Source organism: Protopterus annectens, chromosome 7.part1 (assembly GCF_019279795.1).
Source record: "Protopterus annectens isolate FY-2018-M chromosome 7.part1, PAN1.0, whole genome shotgun sequence".
Taxonomy (NCBI): Eukaryota; Metazoa; Chordata; order Ceratodontiformes; family Protopteridae; genus Protopterus; species Protopterus annectens.
In genome coordinates, this window is record NC_056740.1 from 239,617,306 (window position 1) to 239,633,243 (window position 15,938).

Genomic DNA, 15,938 nt, shown 5'->3' on the forward strand with positions numbered 1-15,938 from the left:
CCAGCACTGGCAAAAAACACACATAAATACATGGAAACATACTCGGAGGCTCTAAATAAAAATCTGCAAAACCAACAGAGACCTCCAAAGCAAACATCCAAGCAACCTCCACCCCTCAACACAAACCATGAAACACATACTTCACAAAACCAGTGTGCCATGCAATCACAGCCCTTAAGACAAAATAACATACCCAACATACTAGTAATAGGTGACTCTCTAGTCAGGCACACTGACGTCCCACTCACTAGGCTGAATAAGGAGAAGGTTACTGTTAGCTGTCTGTAGGGTGCCAGGATCTGCCACATAACACAAGCACTCAGGTCACTCCAGAACAAGTAAAAATATGACTCTGTCATTGTCCATGTTGGTGTAAATGACCTGAGCCATGCCTACCTGGACTACATGAAAAGAGACATGATCATGTAGCCCAGGCCGGTATGACCCTGAGTAGCATCCTGCCCTCACCAAGAATGATATCACTGTATAAAGAATAAATTCTCGATTTCAACAATTAGCTAAGTTTCTGGTGTCATTCAAAGGGGATCCAGTGTCTGTCCATCTGGGATGACATGCTCGACAAGCCACGCTGCTTCACTAGAGACGGCTTGCACCTGTCACCCTTAGGCTTTCGAATACTTGCCAAGGCTCTTGCCACCCACATAGTGCCTTTTTTAGGCAAGGCTCAAAAAACAAACCCACCACCATAAATAGCACAAGTAACAAAAAACTGAGGGTAATGCTACTCAGTGCCAGAAGTCTAAACCTCAAAATGCATGCACTTGAGGCGCTCCTCAGTATGGAGAAAATCGATATATGTGCAGTAACAGAAACCTGGTTTAAGGCTCCAGAGAGCAACCCAGCACTACCTGGCTACAACTCATACCATACATTTTGGCCATAGAACCCAAACTGGCATATAAAAGGCGGGAGCATATCCATATCCATCAAGGATACCCACACCTCCAGGTTAGTGGCACAGCACGATGCTTCAGAGATCGTCAACGTGCAACTAACAATGGGCAAAACTGCAATTCATATTATAGCTTGCTACAGATCACCCACCATGTCCCAGGACCCCCATTCCACATTTCTGGAAACACTGGGAAACATAAAGGTTCTACCAAACACCCTAATATTTGGTGATTTTAATTACCCAAACATTAACTGGGAGAACTACTCAAGTACTAACTCCCTTGCCCAACTTTTCCTAGAATTTATAAACTCAAACACCCTGGTTCAACTGGTCAACACTCCCACCAGAGGTGACATATTGGACCTGGTCATCACCAACATGGGCAACTGGTGTTCCACACCAGAGGTCAACCCCTCGCTGGTTAGATCTGACCATAAACAAATCACTTTGGATATCCATATTCCGCCCCCACCCCCGAACATGAAAGCCACCGTGAAAAACTTTTCAAAAGCAAACTTCACGTAACTTAAGACTGAGGTGGAAAGTTTCAAAGCCCCCATGCTGAAGGATAACACTGTCCAAGCTGCAAAATCCTTTACTAATGCATTCTACGGGCAGCTACAAGAATGCATGGATCATGCCATCCCAAACAAAACCAAGACTCACTCCTCCAAGAAAAGCAAACCAGTCTGGTGGACTCCTGCCTTAAACAAGCTATACAATAGAAGGAGGAAACTAGTACAGAAAAAGAGTAAAATCCCAGGAAGGGAAGACATCCCTGATCAGTATCAGCAATAAATTATGATCCCTCATAAAATCATCCAAGGCGAGCTTTGAAAGAAAAATTTCCAAGGACTCCAAAGATAACCAGAAGGCATTCTTTAGCTAGGTCAAGAATCTAAGTGGCAATGCTCAGATCTGCTCGAGTTAGTGCAGAATAGCACAAAATACACTGACCCAACTGATATTACTAACATCCTGGCAGACAGACTCAGTGCAAACTTCACACCCCTCTCACCCCCAAAAGGGCACATAACTATACCAGAAGAATGTAGAGTCCCTGAAATCACAGACACTCAGGTTAAAACAGCCCTCTCCAAAGCCAAAAACACAGCATCAATGGGACCGGATGGTGTCCCAGGCTGCGTCCTACACGAGCTCAAAGATGAACTAACCCTCCACCTAAACACACTGTTCAAACTCAGCCTCTCCACAGGCTACATACCCATAGAATGGTGCACAGCAACAGTTATTCCTCTCCACAAAGGTGGAGCCACAACAGACCCCTGGAACTATCACCCTATAAGCCTGACTAGCTTGGTCTGCAAGGCTATGGAGTGCATCATCATGGAACTCATTAACAGAGACATTGGGAACCTCCAAACACTGGACCCTACACAATTTGGCTTTGTTAAGGGCAGATCATGCCTCCTAAACCTGGTGGACTTTTTTGAGATAGTTACCAAGACTATAGATGAAGGAAAGGTGGTACACACAGCCTACCTAGACCTTGCTAAGGCCTTCAACACCATTCCCCATTCTGGTATTATAGACAAGCTCACCAACCTGAACATAAACCCCTACATCACAAGATGGTTTGCCAACTGGCTCACGAACAGAACCCACATGGTGAGAGTTGCAGGAGCTAGGTCCGACTCTAAACTGGTTACAAGTGGCATTCCCCAGGGCTCAGTCCTAGGACTCCTCCTGTTCAGCATATACTTCTCAGAGGTACAGACAAGCACAGGAGGACTATGGCTGACCATGTTCACAGACGACTGCAAACTAGGGACTATAATTGACTCACCGGCTGACACATACATCCTCCAAAAAAGTCTCATTGAGACGGATACCTGGTGTCAAAATCATGGCCTCAAGCTAAATGCCAAAAAGTGCACAGTCATCCTCTTTGGAAAAAACAAAGTACCCACAAACTACCACATAGTTGGTAGTCCCCTAAATACGGAAGACGTAATAAGGGATCTGGGGACCCAAGTAGATAGTAATCTCACCTTTGATAATCACATTGCCAAAGTGGTAAGAAAAACATTCTACATGGCCCACTTAATCACAAAAGGGTTTGCATCCAGATCAAAATAGGTCATTGTGCCCCTCTACTCATCACTCATCAGACCCATCTTAGAGTACAACGCTCCATTTGGGATGTACCTTACAAGACACCTGCAACAGCTGGAAAGACTACAGAAGTACCTCACCAAGAGGATCAATGGCCTCAAACAGATGCCCTATGCAGCTCGACTGAAGAAACTCCAGTTGTACTCAGTTGCATACTGCCTACGCAGAGGTGATCTCTGCCTGACATACAAGGCCATGACCAACCCAGAATTGATGGACATGTTCCACCTAAAGAAAACCTTATTCCCTCAGCACAACAATTAATAGGGCATGCTAGAGGGATCGATTCCTGTCCCAGAGACTTCCCATGCTTTGGAACAAAATCCCAATCTACATTAGGCAGAGCTCCTCACTAACACTCTTCAAAAGAAACCTTGATGAGTGGATGGGAAACAGAAAGTTTACCTCAGGGATCACTTCAGTGGCTCTGCTGGACAGAGGCACAGGGAACTAATTTAAGGGGTGGCGAAAGCCAACACATTCTGGCTAGGCTTATAAATGCCTTCAAGCAGATAGCCTAGTACCCACCTATGAACCTATGAACCTGTAAGACCTCTAATTGTAAAGATGCAATCCTACCAACAGAAAGACTCACTTCTGGCAAACTTGTGTCAAAAAGACAAAGTACTAGAAGATGGAGACGGTAGAGTGTTTGTAGAAAATTATTACTCATGGTACACCAGGCTGAAGAGGAACATTTATTCCAGCCATCAGGGAATGCCAAGAGGCAGGTGTGAGGTTCAAGCTGATGTATCCAGCTGTGTTCAGAACATTTTTTTCCTGGAGGATCAAAGTAATTTTGTATGCAGAACATGTGAAGTAAGAAGTGCAAAAGATGGTCCAACAAAAAGTGAACTATCAAATGGAAAGGGACTGCTTCTTATTCTTCTGGAAATAAAGCTCACAGCGGGACATTGACAGTGAAACCTTTTCCAGGAATGGTTTCTGGCCCAGAAATTGTCGTTATTGGCCATTTGGGCAGTTTTTCCATCTCTCTCAACTTTCTAATTTAAAAAAACATTTTTGCACATGTTTCCCCACTTTCCTGTAACTAGTCTAGTCCAGAAACAGATTTGCTGTATCTAGGATTGTTTGTAAGCTTCTGAGCCCCCCCAAGCCTTTCTCTGTTGGAGGGAAGCCTGCTTGCTTATCAGTGAGAGTGGTAAGCACTAGGTTACCTATCTTTCACATAAGGAGTGGTTTCTGGCCCAGAAATTGTAGTTATTGGCCATTTGGGCAATTTTTCCATCTCTCTCAACTTTCTGTTTTAAAAGCCTGCATTTGCACTTGTCACTTTCCTGCAGCTAGTCTAGTCCACATACAGATTTTTTAGTTTTAGCACTTGAATTTGCTTATTCATGCTCAGCAGTTGTTCAGAACTTGTTGTCAGCACTAAATAAGCTGCAAATTACTACACCACTCAACCTTCCTCATTACCTAGAGTAAAACAGTTTTTGTACTTACTTTCCTCACTTGCTTAGAGAAACACAGCTCTTGTACTCACTTTCCTCACTTGTCTAGAGGAAAATAGTTTTTTATTCAGGCATGTCCAAGGGTCAGATCCCAGTGTTCTCTACTGTCTATCTGATGAATCTGGGCATCTTGAGGCAATGTAGCAATTGCCTCATGTACACAGACAACCCTTTCCTCCTACCACACAACACTACAACCTGTGAGAGATGCACTTATCTAGCCAAACTGGAGGTAAAGCTCTCTACAACCAAGACTGAACTTGACAGTCAAGAGGAGAAGGTAAACACTTGCACCACACCACACTCATCACATAGTCCCACTAAAACTACACCACCAAAATCCACACATAGAAACTTAAAAACATTAATGGAGGCTCTCAATAATAATCTGCTCAAGCAACAGAGACCTCCAAAACAGAAACACATGCAATCTCCATCCCTCAACACAACCCAAATGACACATAGCCCACAGAGTCAGTGTGCCACTCAACCACAGCCCATAAGGCAAAACAACATACCCAACACACTAGTCATATGTGACTATAGTCAGGCACACTGATGTCCCACTCACCAGGCTAAACAAGGAGAAGGTTACTGTCAGCTGCCTGTCAGGTGCCAGGATCTGCCACATAACCCACGCACTCAAGTCACTCCACAACAAGTACAAATATGACTCTGTCATTGTCCATGTTGGTGTGAATGACCTGAGATGTACCTCCCTGGACTACATGAAAAGAGATATGGAAGAGCTCTCTGATCTTTTAGCCCAGGCAGGTATGACCCTAGCCCTAAGTAGCATCTTGCCATTGCCCAGAATGATACCGTAGTACAAGGACAAAATGATTGACTTCAACAATTGGCTAAGCTTCTGGTGTCATTCTAAGGATTACCAGTATCGGTCTGCCTGGGACGACATGGTCGACAGACCACAATTCTTTGCCAGAGGTGGCCTGCTCCTGTCACCCCTAGGATTCTGGATACTGGCTAAGGCTCTTGCCTCCCCTATAGAGCCTTTTTAGGCAAGGTTCAAATGACAAATTCACCACCATAACAGGAACAGGCAAGCACAAACTGAAAGTAATGCTACTCAATGCTATAAGTCTAAATCTCAAAATGCACTCCCTCAAGGCACTCCTTAAAATGGAGAACATCGATATCTATTCAGTGACTGAGCCCTGGTTCAAGCCTCCTGCATTACCAAGCTATAACTCATACCACACTTTTCGGCCATCTGACCTGGACCGGAACACCAAAGGTGGAGGTGTGTCCATATTCATAGGTTCATAGGTAGGTACTAGGCTATCAGCCCAAGGGCCTACGTAAGCTTAGCCAACAAGGTTCCCTGGCTTACGCCACCCAAGAAAGTTATTTTCTTGTGCCACTGTCGAGCAGAGACACAGAAGTGATCCCCAGGGTGTATCTCCTATTTCCCATTAAGGATATCCAGACCTCCAGGCTAGCTGCTCAGCATAATGCATCCCAAGTGCAACTAACTCTGGGCAAAACTGCAATCCAAATTGTTGCTTGCTAACGATCCACCACCATGCCCCAGGATTCCCACTCCTTTTTTCTTGATATACTGGAAAATATTAGGGTTCAACCAAACACCCTCATAATGGGAGATTTCAACACCCTCATAATGGGAGATTTCAACTACCCACCATTAACTGGGAAAACTACTCATGTACCAACTCCTTCATGCAACGCTTTCTGGAATTCATAAATTCCAATGCCCTGGATCACATTATCTATACCCCCACCAGGAGCAATAATATCCTAGACCTAGTCATTAACAACATGAGTGACCGATGTTCCACACCTGAAGTCAACTCCTTGTTGGTCAGATCAGACCATAAGCTAATCACCCTAGATATCCACATCCCATCCCCACCCCCCCATTAAGGAAACCATGGTAAAAAATTTCTCCAAAGCTAGCTTCATGCTTCTTAAGACAGCAGTGGTGAACTTCATACCACCCATGCAGATGGACAATACAGTTACGACTGCTGAATCCTACACAAATGCACTCTATAAACACTTACATGAGTGCATGGATCGTGTTATCCAAAACAGAACCAAGACGTTATCGTCCAAAAAAAGGAAGCCAATCTGGTGGTCCACTGCCATAAACAAACTCTACTACAGAAGGAAGAAACTGTTGCTAAAGACAGTAAAATCCCATGAGTGGAGGAGCTCCCTGGTCATCCTCAGTAAGAAGGTGAGATCCCTTATAAGATCCTCCAAAGCTAGCTATGAAAACAAAATTGCCACTGATTCTAAGGACAACCATAAAGCATTCTATAGCTATGTTAAGAAACTCAATGGCAACACCCAGATCTGCTCTGAGTTACAGCACAATGGCATGAAATTTACAGAACCAACTGATATTGCCAACACCCTGGCAGATAGGTTCAGTGCTAACGGTACCCCCCCCTCACCCCCTAAAATCTATACAGGAAGAATGCAGAGTCACTGTAATCACAACTATGCAGGTAAAAGCTGTACTCTCTAAAGCCAAAAACACAGCATCCATGGGACCAGACAACATCCCAGGCTGCGTTTTACACAAACTTCAGAACAAACTGGCTCCCCACCTAAGCACCATGTTCAATCATAGCCTCATGTCAGGCTTTGTGCCCACTGAATGGAGCACAGCAACAGTTATCCCACTCCACAAAGGTAGAGCCACCACTGATCCCGGGAACTATTGCCCTATTAGCCTGACGAGCCTGGTCTGCAAGGCCATGGAATGTATCATCATGGAACTCATAAACAAAGACATTGGTAACCTCCAATCTCCGGACCCCACCCAGTTTAGGTTTGTGAAAGGCAGATCATGCCTCCTGAACCTGATCAACTTTTTTGAGGCCGTCACCAAAGCTGTAGATGAGGGTAAGGTGGTTCACACAGCCTATCTTGACCTCACAAAGGCTTTCAACACCATTCCCCATTCTGGAATTACATCTAATTTCACTAGACTAGGTATAAATCCCTACATCACAAGATGGGTTGCCAACTGGCTCACTGACAGAACCTACACTGTAAAAGTTGAAGACTCTAAATTTGACTTTAAACCAGTGACAAGTGGAGTACCACAGGGTTCAGTCCTGGGACCTCTCCTGTTTTATATCTACTTTTCTGAAGTACAGACTAACACAGAAGGCCTTTGGCTAATGAAATTCGCAGATGACTGCAAACTAGGAGCCATAGTCAAGTCCCCAAATGATGTGGACATCCTACAAAAGGGCCTCACTGAGACAGATGCCTGGTGACAGAGCCATGGTCTCAAGCTCAATGCCAAAAAGTGCATTGTCATCCCCTTTGGTAAAACTCTATACCCATGAACTACCACAGGCAGTCTACATAATACCGAATGCATGATAAGAGACCTTGGGACCCAGGTGGACAGTAGTCTCTCCTTTGGTAATCACATCACCACAGTAGTCAGGAAATCCTTCTATGTGGCACACCTCATCACAAAAGGGTTCTCATCCAGGAAAAAAGAGGTCATTTTCCCCTCTACTCAACACTCATTAGACCCATTATAGAGTACAACGCCCCTTTTGGAATGTACCTCACAAGACATCTGCAGCAGCTGGAAAGACCACACTAGTACCTCACAAAGATGATTACTGGCCTCAAACAGATGCCCTACACTGACTGTCTCAAAAAACTCCAACTTTACTCCGTAGCATATCGCCTACTCTGAGGTGATCTCTGCATAACATATAAAACTATGTCAAACCAAGAGCTGTTGGACATTCACCACCTAAAGAAATTCCAATCCCTCTGAGCTACATGCTCCAGGGACCTAAACCTTGTCACCACAATAAACAGGACATGCTGGAGGGCTAGAGTCCTGTCCCAGAGACTTTCCATACTCTGGAACAAGCTACCCATCTATATCAAGCAAAGTTCCTCACTAGCACTCTTCAAGAAAAATCTTGATGAGTGGATGGGAAATAGGAAATACTCCCCTGGGATCACTTCTGTGTCTCTGCTTGACAGGGGCAGAGGAAAATAACTTTCTTGGGTGGTGTAAGCCAGGGAACCTTGTTGGCTAGGCTTACTTAGGCCCTTGGGCCGATAGCCTAGTACCTTCCTATGAGCCTATGTTCCAAAGAAAAATGCTTGAGAAACAGAGAAGAGCACTGGCGTTTACTAGAAACACCAGGAGTACATTGCAAATTAAGCAGGGTCTGGAGATAGGTGATACAGATCAATAGGAAGAAAACCAGTGACTCTGAAATTAATGAATAAGTGTGGGATTTCAAAGAATCAATCACATTTGAGAAATGTGGTTGAACATGAAAGACTAGAAATATTGAACTTTGTGCTTTTGTTAAACATGCAGGGGGCTCCAAAGCATATGTCTTCTTTCATGTCATTAATGTTTGGAAGAACATTAATGGGAGGGAAACAGGAAGGAAAGAGGTAACTGTAAGTAAAGTAATTTTTGTTCTTATTTTTTTATAAGACATGACATATACTAGATGTTATATAGTACAGCTTTTAGACTTATTTTTGTGTGTTATGCTGGTACTAAAGTAAATAAGAACCCTTTTATTCTTCTTTTCTCTTTCTTCTTCTTGTCTAGTTGTAAGAAGTGTAGACATTGCAATGTAAAATGGGAATGAATGTAATGAAAAGTGTTCTTTTAGCAAATGGATGCTCACAGTGTAACATGAGAAGCTTGTAGGTGAAGGCAACTGTGTATCAGGTTCTTATTTTTCTATGGAGACAAGCTGATAAAGGGGCAATAAAAACAATACATTTTCTTTCAAAGACTAAAAGATGATGTCTTTGGAAAGAACTTGTTATTTTCTACATCTGGAAGAGGAATAAAGATAAAACAAAAACAAACAGCACTTAGTGTAAATAGAAGTACAGGCTGTACCATGCATCTTAACATGAACAGGTTCATAGGCAAACCTTTATTTTTCCTATTAATAGGGTTAAACTTCATTATTTGAAGATGTACATAGTTTTGTGTGTTTGTATTACATTAATAGGTTATGAGGGTGTTTTTTGAGGGTTTTCATTAAAATAAAAAGTCTTATAAGATGTAAAATTGGTTTAAATGCATATGACAAGAAACAAATGCATAAAATATCAACCTGCCAAACATTAATGTATGCATGTAACACAAAAGCTAAAACTAAGCAGTTAAAAAAAAGCTATTATACATAGCAGGTGGGAATAATAATTTCATATCATAATGGCAACACTTTCATATTATCTTTGAATGTGAATGGTCTCATAGGTATACATATATATATATATATATATATATATATATATATATATATATATATATATATAAAAAATAAAGAGTAGTGAACTATATATTAAGAAATGTAGAGTACAAACAGGGTTACGACAAGAGACACATTTGGAAAGAAATGAGCATGTGAGCTTGATAAAGAAATTAACTTAGGATGGTTATTCAACAGAATATCTGGGATAAATGAAAAAGGGACTACTTATATTAATTGCTAGAAGAGCTCCTATAGTGACAAAAGTGGGGGGAAGATAATAATTGTAGATTTGCTGTAGTAAGGGGCTAGAAAGAAGATTACATTGGCATGTATTTATAGTCCACCAAAACTGCTACAATAGAGCTTAAGAAAATTCTGGTAACTAATTAGCTTTCAACAGGTGATATTATTTATAGTTGGGGACTGGAATTTGATTTGCAGCAATAAGGATGTTTCTGGGAGGCCTAGAAGGGAAAATATAACAAAGGATGGTCGATTTTTTTAAAGAAATTTATGAAAATATTTGGTATAGAAGATGTGAATTTAGTAGTAGTAGCTCAGAGAAAATTTACATATTATTTCCCAAAGTATAAAAACTGGGGTAGGCTAGACAGAAACTATATTTCACAGGAACATGTACATTTAATTGAACATTTTGATATGCATCTGATAACTATTTCAAATCATACATCGATTATAACTAAAATAAATATGCAAAGTAATAAAATAAAAATGAGACACTTGTGCTTCCCCACCTATCTGTTAAACAGAGAGGAATTTGAAGCATGGGTAATGGAAATTATTAGGGAGTTATTAGGGACAATAGAAATTTCTTCAGAAAATATAGCTACAGAATGGATAAAATGAAAGTGCAGTTTAAAATAGGCTAGAAATAAAAGAAAAAAGAGATATTGTTAAGGGGTAACAAGAATTATTTAGAGGGGCTGACAAAAGTTAAAGCGTTATAGAATAAGGAGAATTTCACAAAACAGTGTAGCTGCTTTAGCACTCACAGAATAAGAAGAGGCACAACTGCAGAGTGCTAAAGAGAAAATAAGGGACTACCTGGATAATATGCATGAACATAGAAAGATTGCTGTTAAGCAACTGTGTTTTGATAATAACTCCAGAGCACAAAAGCTTTTAGAAGAATGGCTTAGGCAACTGAAAGTATAAAGGGATGTTACCAATCTTAGGAAGACTATAACAAGGAAAATTACCAGAGATCCTGTTGAGGTATACAGCAAAGAAATGTGGAATCAAGAAAAAGTACAAATTGAAATATTTATGGAAAAATTAAACATGCCAAGGTTAGAGGTAGATGAGGCTCAGTTCTCAACAGGAGGAGATGAGATAAAAATGTTGATATATAACAGTCTACAGGAAAGTCTCCAGGAACAGATGGTATTTCTGTGGATGTTTGCAAGCTAGGCGAGAAGAAAGTGATGAAGATCTTGAATGTTTTGTTTGGCAGTATTTTAAAATGAGGGGAAGCAGCAACATCTTGGAAGAAAGCTGTGGTGGCTGTAATAACCAAGGATGGTAAAGACCCATCAGATCCAGCTTCATATAGGCCTATTTTGATTCTAAACCATGATTATAAAATGCTTATGTCTATAATGGCTAAAAGAATGGCAAAGGTGTTGCCAAGATTGACAGCTATGGATCGGTATGGTTTTGTGGAATGGAGGCAAAAAATTGACAGCATTAATAGAACAATGATGATCCAGAAAGAACAGCTTATAAGAGAATATCACTGTTGTTGGTGAATCTTGATACAGAGAAGTAGGGCAATGGAAGCATTTGCATTCTCTGACACAATGATAATGCTAATTAGGAGGATATATAAGGTGTGAAAATTAAAGTGGGGGGTCCTCTTAAAAGTTTCGTCTGACCAGAGGAACCAAGCAGGGGTATCCTCTCTCATCTTTGTTATTTGCATTATATTTAGTACCACTGGTGAAGAAAATAAGGGACTTGGAAATTCAAGGATATAATTGGTATGATAATCAAGAAAAGTTCATTTTATAAGCAGATGAAATTATTTTGTACCTGATAAAACCAGAAAAGAGACATTCCAGTGTTGTTGAACATTTTGAGACAGTTTCATGTCTTTTTGATACAAAATTAATGAAGATAAAACAAGTGCAATAGCTGTAAACTATCTACTCAAAAATTGGTTCAGCAATATCCATATTTATGGGGACATGATAAAATGAAGCACTTAGGAGTGTGGATTAAAATGATTCTGCTATAGCAGCTAAGGGTATGTTTGAAAAGACTAACAAAAGATAATATAAAAACTGAGAAACTAGAACTCTGTTTTATGGCTATGGATTGCAAGATACAAGCAGGGAAACTGTGTTTAGTTCCTTTAGTTTTATACACAGGTTAGGCATATTTTTATGAAGCAGTGGAGAAGTTGTGGATAGCAATTAATAAAGAGTTGAAGAATTTTAACAGGGAGGGTGAGAGGGCATGAGTCAAGTGGGATAAGTTGATCCTTCTAACAGAACAAGTTGGCTTGGGATTACCTGATTTGAAGGGATATTTCAGATCTACACAGTTAAGGTTCTTACATATAACACAAGCAAAAAGCTATAATTCAAAGTGAAAAGGAATGATGTTGAAGTGGGGGAAGGGCAAGTCAAGAAAAAAAAAAAAAAGAAATAGTGGGATTTTGGTTGCAGATCTTTAAGGAGAATGATAATACCCATACAGTATATTATATTAATAAAGTAACAGAAAGTATTCTAAGAACAAAGCCAACATGGGAATTGAGAAAGGAGATTGTACTGATAGGTATGACTACAAGTAGTGGTACAGAGAATAGGCAAGAGAGGCTGGAATTTACTGGAGAAAACATGTAAAGGAACCAAGGTATTGGGAGCAAATAATTCCATAGGGAAAAGTAATAGAATGGGAAGAGGCCAAGAATACATTTGGACTGCAGGCTGGAGACTGTCTTCCCTTCCCTATCAAGTTTACATATCGGGGTATAGGCAAATAGAAAGATTTATGGGGATACTAAGTGAAACACTAGTACTGGTAGGATTTTTATTTGAATCTAGAACAGAAGCAGCTGTTAAAAAGGCAATATTAGTAAGGCATGTAAAATATTGCATGGTAACTATAAGAATCAAGCTGAGAAGGTTAGAAAGGATTGGGAAGAAAGATTTGATAAGCAATTCACAAAAAAAAAACAATAGGAGAATATGTGTATGGCTCTCAGATATACAGAGAAGTCTTGAAGATTTAGGATTTTTTCTGAGAAGTATTTTCATAGGTAATTTTATTCCCCAAGCAGACTCCAAAGATTGTAAATGCTGGAAGTGTGATGGGGAGGAAAGAGATAATTGGGAACATATTTTTTGGGAATGTAATATTTTGGCAGATTTTAAATACTCCCTGTTGGTAACTCTTGTCAAAAATGTTGAGTGAGAAATTTCATGTAACTAAGGAAATTATTATTTTCAGCTGTTATACTGGATCTGAATTGACTACACATCTTGCTGAGTTTACTTCTGGTGGCTGCCAAAAAAAAAACAATTACTAGAAAATGGAAATCAAAGTCTAAACCAACCACATTAGAAGCAGTGAATATAATAACAGAGATAGAAATAACTGGAAGTGAGATCTTTAAAAAAGGGTAGGAGCAAAGTACATAGAAAAAATGGAATTATGGAACAATACAAGCAGAATAATGTTTTGGAGGAGGAATGAGGTTTAAGAGAAGGAAGAAACTGAATGAGTTGTGTAATGTTTGATTGCCAACTACTGTATAGAAGATTATATGTGATGCATAATGTTTGCAATGGACAATATGTCAAAATGATTTATTTGCATATATAAATGTATGATTGTCAATGTGATAAGTGATAATGCAATAAAGGTGTTTTTTTGTTTTAAAAAAATTCTATCCATCGACAACCCATTTTTTCCATTTTTGTACATTGTGCAGTAAAAATTCTATGAGACTGAAGACCTGAGTATACACATCTGAAAAACACACATACTTGTAGATGAACAGTCAACAGGAAAACTACATAAAAAAAAAGTTTTCTACAGGGAAGCATATTTCACACTCTTCACCTCATTACATTATGCTTTTGTATTCTGAGACCACTTGAAGAAAGAGTAATTAGTAACAGACACAACAAACTATTTCAATCATTGTCTAGTAGTCTGAAAGTTTGGATGACATAATGCAATATATTCATTTTTTTAAATAAGTCCTTAATTAATTATTAGATATTTCTGTGTTTTGGTGCAGGTAAGCAAAAAGCATAAATCATCAATGTGGTCTAGACATGTTGGAATGGAAAAGCTACATACAGATTAATTTATGCTAGTTATGATTTTTTTTTTTTTTGCAGAGCACTTTAATGTTTTCTTATGCCTGTAGTAATTGATGCCCCTAAAGTTGATAAGTTGATAGCACTCATAGGAAGAGGCTCAGATTTGTATAACTTATGTGCTTGTCTGTGTGTGCGCGCGTGTGTGTGTGTGTGTGTGTGTGTGTGTGTGTGTGTGGTATTATACATAGGAGAGTTTGTGCATGTACTATTTTCCTCTGTAATTAACTAGGTAAAAAATGGTGGCTAGTTTGCAGTTTTTGTATAGAATTATATTGTTGCATGCTGCATCATAAATGTATTCACAATAATAATGCTTATTGAATTACTTGATAATGATATTCATGATTTCCACTGTGAGTCAGGAGCTATTTAACTAGGGAAAGTGCCTCCTAAGCAGTCCACACTTGCTTAATTGTCTTATTAGTCTTCAAATACTTTTGATAGCTCTGGAATAAAACAAATTGGTTCCTAATTGTGTTGTTCACTTTTAATTTTAACCCTTAAGTTAGAAATCATTCCTCTATTTTGGACTGGTTTCAGTGTCAAGACCCAACCAAGAATATTTGTATTATGGAGAGATTCTATGGTAGTAGTTATGGAGCACAGATGGTTTTTCAAATCTCCTGTCAATGCAGACATCATTAAGTCATACCTCTCAACCTGGAAACATCAAAAATCTGGACAAGGCCCATGAAAAATAGGTACAAATCTGTACGCTGATTAATGTAAAATTTGCATACATAATTACATAACCCCACCCACTCCAATGGAATTGTGGGATACCAACTTTCAAACACAAACTGAAGAACAGAACCAAAATACAGCACCAGAGTCCCCCTGCAGCCATTCCAATGTCCCATTACCTGGCTATTTCACCCCATTTACCATAAACACTAATGTGTCCATACTGCTTTACTTCTACACTGATTATTTGGATTTTATTTTTACATTTTATATCACAATGCACAAACACTAATAGATATCTGCTAAACAAAGCAATAATGTCTCACAATGAAAATAGACTTGGCATTAAAAATTCTCTGCCCTTGAAACTCACATTCATTGAAACAGCATTGAAACCCAAACCACAGCCAAAGAAAATGCATCTGGCCAGTGGTAGGTAAAGATTGCCTTTGGGCTGTTTTCAAATCATTGCCCCTTGCATACAAAACAAGAAACATACATGTGTTCTTTTCTTTGAGACACCTTCCTGGCTTTATTAAATTATATTCCTTGTATAATACAACCCACTTGTTAGATTTAAGTTGGAGTGCATTTTAAATGTATTGTTTAAACATTTTTCCAGTAGGCATGAACCAATAATGACAAAACTGCCTTATTCAGACCATTTTCATGATAAAAGTCTGCTTCCACACATACTATTCACACACACACACACACACACACACACACACACACACACACACACACACACACACACACACACACACACACACACACACACACACACACACATATATGCATATATATTACACATACATAGAATGACAGTAGTGTATGCCATAGGCATCTTGCACAGCTTCTCTCACTTATTTTCAATTTCAGTTTTTTTTGGAAAATTGCTTGAATAAAATATTGTGTTACCACCATGCATTTCACTGCCAAGTACTGAATTCAGGACCCTGTGCACTATAGTCAGAACAATACACCACTAAGCCAAATCAGCAGTCTTCTGAAAGACAGGAAGACTGAAACTTAAATGGCTATCATTTAATGAATAAAGTTCTCATTTCTCACCATAGCTCTCAACATCTTAGCACAAAAAAAACAGGAAAAT